At 40.7% G+C, this 6,827-nt stretch overlaps 1 pseudogene; it reads right to left on the bottom strand.

Moving 5' to 3' along the window:
• Positions 1–739: 739 nt before the first annotated feature.
• Positions 740–1,257, bottom strand: LOC148025965 (COP9 signalosome complex subunit 8 pseudogene; annotated as a pseudogene).
• Positions 1,258–6,827: the final 5,570 nt, after the last annotated feature.

The raw sequence follows: 6,827 nt of genomic DNA, 5'->3' as shown, positions 1-6,827 counted from the left end.
TGTCTCTCTGCACAAGTAGATCACAAAAATCTTCTATGTAGTGTAGATAAGTCATGTTACTTTTCATAAAGTGTATCCAGATATAAATATTATTGGTTATCATAGATATGACCAAGAATCTGCTTTAAATTTGTGAGCAAGTGGCAACCAAATTGATCTTCAATGTGTCAAAAAACACAAGTGAAGATAGTGTTAAATCAACACTCTTAAGTATCAAGGGATACTAGAGTTGAAGATGGTGATTCTTGATGCCGATCCTTTGCTTGATGAACCCGTTGTTTGAGTCCCCTCCTTGCTAGTAAAATCTTGCTGAACACTGAGTAAATACTTGAAGAAGACAATAGTTACACAAGTGAATTAGGTTTCAAGATTGAGACTTGAACTCATAAACACAATCTTGTGTAGGACTGACAATGACACAGAGACTTGACAGAAAGAGACAAGTACTATTGCATTATCATCATATGAAAGTGATAGTCAAGTACATCATTATATAAGAATGCTTGGTAGCACATTTCATCACTGTGCCTATGGGATCTGTCTCTCTTCCTAGAATGAACTGCATCTTCCTAGCCTAGTTGTTCCATACAAAGGGGCATACATAGGGTGTGATTGGCAGATTCTCAACAGTCTGATTTAGGATACATTTACCATCCTATAGCCACTCTCCACCTTTTGCCATTGAGGGTAGCCAAACTACAGAAGCTCCAGTTGTCTTTTGAAATTGACTGCACTATCCTCAATGCTCGAGATGAAACACATACTCAGTTAAACTTTGAAGTTTGCTAGAATATAGCTTTTATGCTGCCATAGGAAGTATCCGCTTAACAGTCAGCATGTTTGACACAGGATCCAAAACCCATCTCTCCTGGGTAGTGTGTGCGATGGCATCTCCCTCTGTTATGCCCAAAAGGTTTGCGGCATCACTAACACTTATGAATGAATATGCTGTGGATAGCAATTTCAAAATCTTCAGTGAATAATCCTCAGCAAGAAAAAAAAAACTAAAAATGCAGCAATCATCTACTGAATAGCTGGACTCCAATTGTAGCTTCAAAGAGCATTATGAACACCAGCATGATTATATTTCCGCATGCATTGTCTAATTCCCCACACAACAAAAAGTTCTAGATGGCTCTGTTTTATGGTTGTGGGTGTACGCTTCCACAAAAACCTTGCACTATTCAGATCAGAGACATATATATGTGCAAGCAGATGGACCAAATCCTTATCTGTCGCAATCAATTGACCTCCCATTATCACAGAGAAATGATTGTTCCAATCAACTTGTCGTTTAATTGTCCTCCACGAAGCTTGATGATCCTAGTTAATGTTGACTACTTGATTTATACTCCAAATTGAATCTTTCTCATCGTCAAAGAGGAGCAGGTGATGACTGAGTCACCCCATATATGATGGCTTGTAAATTTGATGAAGATGGTCATCACTTATTGTTAGTAGGCATGTAGCTAGGTAGAAGGTTTCTTACGTCTGTTGACAAGGCTTGCCCTCACAGACGACAGTAAGCTCGAGTCTGTGCTCGCCAAGCTCCTGCTATATGCTATATCTTGCCTTAGCTCCTCCAGGCAATCCACCAAGCAGAAGGTTAGTTGCCTCATTCTGAAGCATCACTGCCTAATTTTGCTCACACACCTTCCTTCTCTTGCACTCCACAGGTAGTTTCTAATTTTTCATATCATGTTTTATCTTCTTGCATGAGCCATCTGGCTGCGTCATATTTGTGCCGTCAGGGCCTGTTGATTTACCATTTGCCAAGGCTGAATCCTCTGTTTGGCCCCCTGTGATGATTATATAATCTATATATGATTGGATTGCATAGACTGGTTCTCTGTCTTCTCAATTTTCATACTCGTTAGCTTCTAGTGATGTGTCCTCATGAGACCCCACTTCATCACTGCCAGCAACCTTCGTTAAGACACATCTATTTGTGTCTGTAATGTCTTGCAAAGGTTGATGGATCATTGGTACCTTGCAAAATATAACAACTGCCAAGACACAAAAAAACTGCCCTTTGATCGCTCCCTTCAACATGAAAAAAAGAAGGTCAAAAGCCTCATGATCTTTCACTATTTTTAGTCCAATCCCTCTCCTTTTGTTGCCAACACAATGTCTGAAATAGACCCGATCTACATTATGACTCCCTCCAAAAGTAGAGATCAGCACCATTCATTGTGCCACTAAAGGCATCATTAAGTCCCGCTCTCAATTTACAACCAGACACTGAGTGTTCAAACAGTAAGCCCTTCCACACTCATCCCATTATCACTGCAACAATTGCCAGCAAAGTTTTATTACAGGTATATCCTCCTGTTTCCTTGTGCCGCTTAAGGCATAGGACCACACTGAATTTATGTCCAAACATTGATTATTTCAAGGAGCATGCCCTTTCATACCTAGTCCATTACCACTGCAACATTCACCATATAGAAAAGTATATCAAAGTGACCTTGTTGAGTCAAGCCTGTCCATGCCTTGAAAGGATGATGGAGATCATCCTGTGTAACATATGCAAGAGTCTCATTGTCAATCCATTCCATATAGTTAGTGACTCCATGCAAAGGATTTGCCACAAACTCACTAGTCTTTGTATCCAGAGTATAGACTCTGTAAACCTCATCACCTTTTTTATCTTCAGCATAAGCAAACAGCCTGAGAAGCTTGGGAAAACCATACTCATTGCAGATCTAGAGCCCATTCTCCTTCTAAATTGTTTGTAACAAATATCAGATTCACTCCCAAACAGCACTTGTCTCTTCTGTGAAATTGAACATGAACCAACTGAAGGCAAAACATTCAGACATAGCAAAGCACAACGTCTAAGTATGTACAAAGTAACAAATGTCACACACATAACTTTTTGGTGGATTCCACACCTCGGATGCACAACAGTACGACATCCACCGCCTCTAATCTTGCGCATCCTCTGGATGGGCCAACTACCCATGATCATTGTTGTCAAGATCCACGAACAGATCAATCTCTTCATTGACTACTTTCGGTATATCAGAAAGGTTATCTATCATATCATCTGTCTCTTCTATTGGAGTTTCTTCTCGTTGCTCTTCTCTTGCAAATTCTTCCAGTGCATAATCCTCATCATCTCTTTTCTTGAAAATCTTGATTCTTTTTCCTACAATGGGCACTCTAAGCACTGTCCCATCCAATTCTGTCAGCTCATATGTTGCATTATCAAAGACATGTCTGACTATGTATGGCCCAAACCATCTTTTCACCATCTTCCAAAGTGCAATATGCTGATTTTCAAGGCTGCTATCAAAGACTAATACCCAGTCTTTCTCTTCTATTGCTCTAGGCTGCAAGCAATGCCTGCTATCAAACTTGTCCTTATTTCTAAGTCTAGCAACCTTCAACCTGTCAATAGCTAGTTGAAAATCCTTTGGTCTTCTCTCCAACTGCCGGATCTGAAGAGCTAAGAGCTCCTCTCTCGTCAAATCCTCCTGCCAAGGTAAAACTGACCAAGTCAAAGCACAAGTCTCAGTCCGGATAACCGATTTCTGACCATACATCAACTCTGCAAGCATATATCCTGTGGTAACACTGTGAGTCGTACGATCAACCCACAAAGCAAATGGTAGAAGTCTCGGCCATTCTCCAATCCAACCTCTGCATGCTTTGGCCAATGCTTTCACTATCGACGGATGCCCTCTTTCACTCTTTCCATTTCCCTCTAGATTGTATGATGTGGTTAGAGCCAACTTGATTCCTAGTTGAGAGAAAAACTCCCTAGCTTCATCTACATCTAATTCACAGTGATCTGAAGTGATCTTACCCACATAGCCATACATGTAGAAAATTTCTTCCAATGGGAACTTACACACTACACTAGTGGTCTTCGTTCTCAAAGGTCTGCCCTCAACATGATTGGTAAGATCCTCTCTAACCAATACAATATATCTCATCTGCCACCATAGACCCATCGTCATAGTAACCAAATCAACTACCCACTTATAATGAATGCATAGCGGATAGGTTTGATGAAGCTCATCTCGATGGCGCACTACGGAATACATCTGACAGTCTCTGCAAGTCTCTACAAAGCGAGAAACATCTCTGTACATGCCTTTCTACCAATATTTTTCCTTGATTTTCTCATACTCTTTTCTTCGGGTGCTTCCAAAGAAATCCGTCCTTGAGAAAATAACCATAGGCCTTTCTTTTGATCTTCTTGAACTCTTCATCTATCCATTCATCTCTTTTGCTTAGTGTACTAAGGTACTTACCAATCTGCAACCAATCTCCAACATAGAGTTCTTCTATGAAAGCCACAATATCACAGACATGGCAAACATGATCAACCATAGCGGCTGAAATTTTTGCATCATCCTCTTCTGCAAGTAGTGTCTCCTCATCATTGTATCTGGCTCTAGACAACATATCTGCCCCACTGAATTATCCTTCCCTGCTATGTGTTTAAATTCTGGATTTAATGACTTGATGTATGCAATCCATCTCAGCATAGCTATATCCAGAGTAGAGCAACTCGTAATCATACCTATCAATGGAAAGCAATCTGTCTCTACCACAACTGGGGCTCCAGTAAAGTACTCCTTGTCACATTTGAGAGCCGTAACAATTCCCAGTAATTCACTCTTGATTTGTGGATACCTCCTCTGTCTCTCGTTTAGGACTTTTGCCCCAAACCGAATAGCATACATGTTTCCATCTGCATCATCTTGACCCACAGCCCAACCTATGCCAATTGGATTAGTGTCAAATGTCAATATAATAGGCCTTCTGCAATTATAATCCGCTTTCCTGAGAGTAGGAGCAATCTGCAATAACTTCTTCAATTTTCGCATGGCTCTAGTGTGGCTCTCATCCCAATAAAATTTCTGCCCTTTCAAAGCAGTTGATATAAACAATCTGCTATGTGTGCAAAATGGGGTATCCAAATCATGTAAAACACATAGGCTCCAATGAGTCTCCGTACCTCTAAATTGGTAGAACAATACTCCATAATCTTTCCTATAGCATCCACCTTGGAGGTGAAGGTTTCCTGCCATAATACCCATACATATGTCCAACAATGACAACCTCACTTACTCCAAAAATAGATTTATGCCCTAATAGTGTCAAGTTCACTTCTTCTAACCTGGCCAAAATCTTTTCACAAGCTGCAATATGATCAGCCACAAAGTATTTGCATCCCTACTCATTTAGACTCTCATTCTTCTCTTCTTTTGCACACCCCTTAATGGGCACATCATCCAAGAAAGGCATGGTAAGCTGAGGTATATACTCACGAAGGACCTTATGCATGGCACTCATCATATGTGCAACAGAATTAGTGGCACCTTAAGGCGAGGTACACATCCTGATAAGCCCAATAGGAGTTCTCATAGTGGTTAAGTCCCTGCTTTCCAAGGCCAGTTGAAACTGATCATATCCCGAATACAAGTCACCTAAAGAATAGATGGCACGTCCAGCAAATGCTTTTGCAAACTTATCCACAACTGGACCTATACCAACATTCCTGATAGTAACTCTGTTTACTGGCTGCATGTCCTGTATAAATTGGAGAGTACCATTCTTCTTTGGAACCGTAAACCACTTATTTATGGTGCAGATGATGGCTCTAGGATTCCCATCCTGATTTTCTCATTCAACAAGTCAACTAGCTTTGGCAAGTGTGCCCTAGGCACTGGAATAGGTCGGAGGTTCCATGGAATATGAGGAATAGCAAAGATCACCATAGGGGCAACAATATCTGGATTCACATATCCAATCTCACGTGAGAAAAAAGCAAACCCCCTTCCATGTCACTTAAGCATATCCTGAAAGCATTGCTTCTCTGAGGGTAGCAAGAAATCACCATTTTCAATTTTTAATTCAGCAAGAGTCTTTGCTGAAAATTTATGGCCTATATGCTCTGGATTCCTCAAAATTGGCTGCTTAGTAGCCCTCTCTATTTACTGATCACTATCAAGTGGAAGCAGTCTAGCTACTGGCTTCACCTTCTTATCCACACTCTTGTATTTCGTGTCAACCGTGGCTTCATTATGATCCTCTGCATTACTCAAATCATGCTGTAAATTAGCAATTCTACCCTCCGGTGGGGGCTGAATATCCTCAGCCCTCTGCTCTATGGATTGCATAGGAACATCCCTAAACTCTAGATGCTGAAATATTTCAGTAGTAAACTCTGTTGGCTGAAAGTTTTCAGCCCTCTGTGTCTCTGTAGGCTGATCATAATCAGCCAGAAACTCTGTTTGCTGAATTTCTTCAGCTCTCAACACTTTTTGCTGAGTCACCTCAGCCTCTGACTCTATCTGTGACACAAAATCTAAAATTTCATGAAACATGTCCAGGGACTGCACTGATACATTATTGAGACAACTCTGCATATCAGCTTTCAACATATTTTCCATCTCTGTCATCGTATCTGCACAAACCATACTATCATACATCCCATCTATATGCTCATCATCCTCTAAAATACGTGCATTTTTAAAATCTTTCTCCTTCTTGCATATGTACTGCTTGGCAGCTCTAGGCAACTTAGAAATCTTCTGATAACTCATCGAACCGTTTGCTGAAATTCCAACAAAATTGGAGGAGAAAACACTACTGTCAGGAGGCAAGAACTCCAATCTCCTCTCCTCTGTACCACCGTCGTCTCGTGGAATAGTGGTACCTAATGAAAACCCGAATCCCTCACAGTGGGCAAAGGTGCATCTTGAAGAGTATCTTTGTTTCTAGCATGATTTACACACACAGTCATAAACTGGACTGGTCTCATACCATCTTTACTGTGAATTTGTGCATAAGCAGATCCATCATCCATT

The sequence above is a fragment of the Lygodium microphyllum genome, chromosome 14, assembly GCF_053477565.2.
Source record: "Lygodium microphyllum isolate KBCC chromosome 14, Lygodium_microphyllum_v1.1.10, whole genome shotgun sequence".
Taxonomy (NCBI): Eukaryota; Viridiplantae; Streptophyta; class Polypodiopsida; order Schizaeales; family Lygodiaceae; genus Lygodium; species Lygodium microphyllum.
This window is presented reverse-complemented; position numbering and strand designations above follow the sequence as displayed.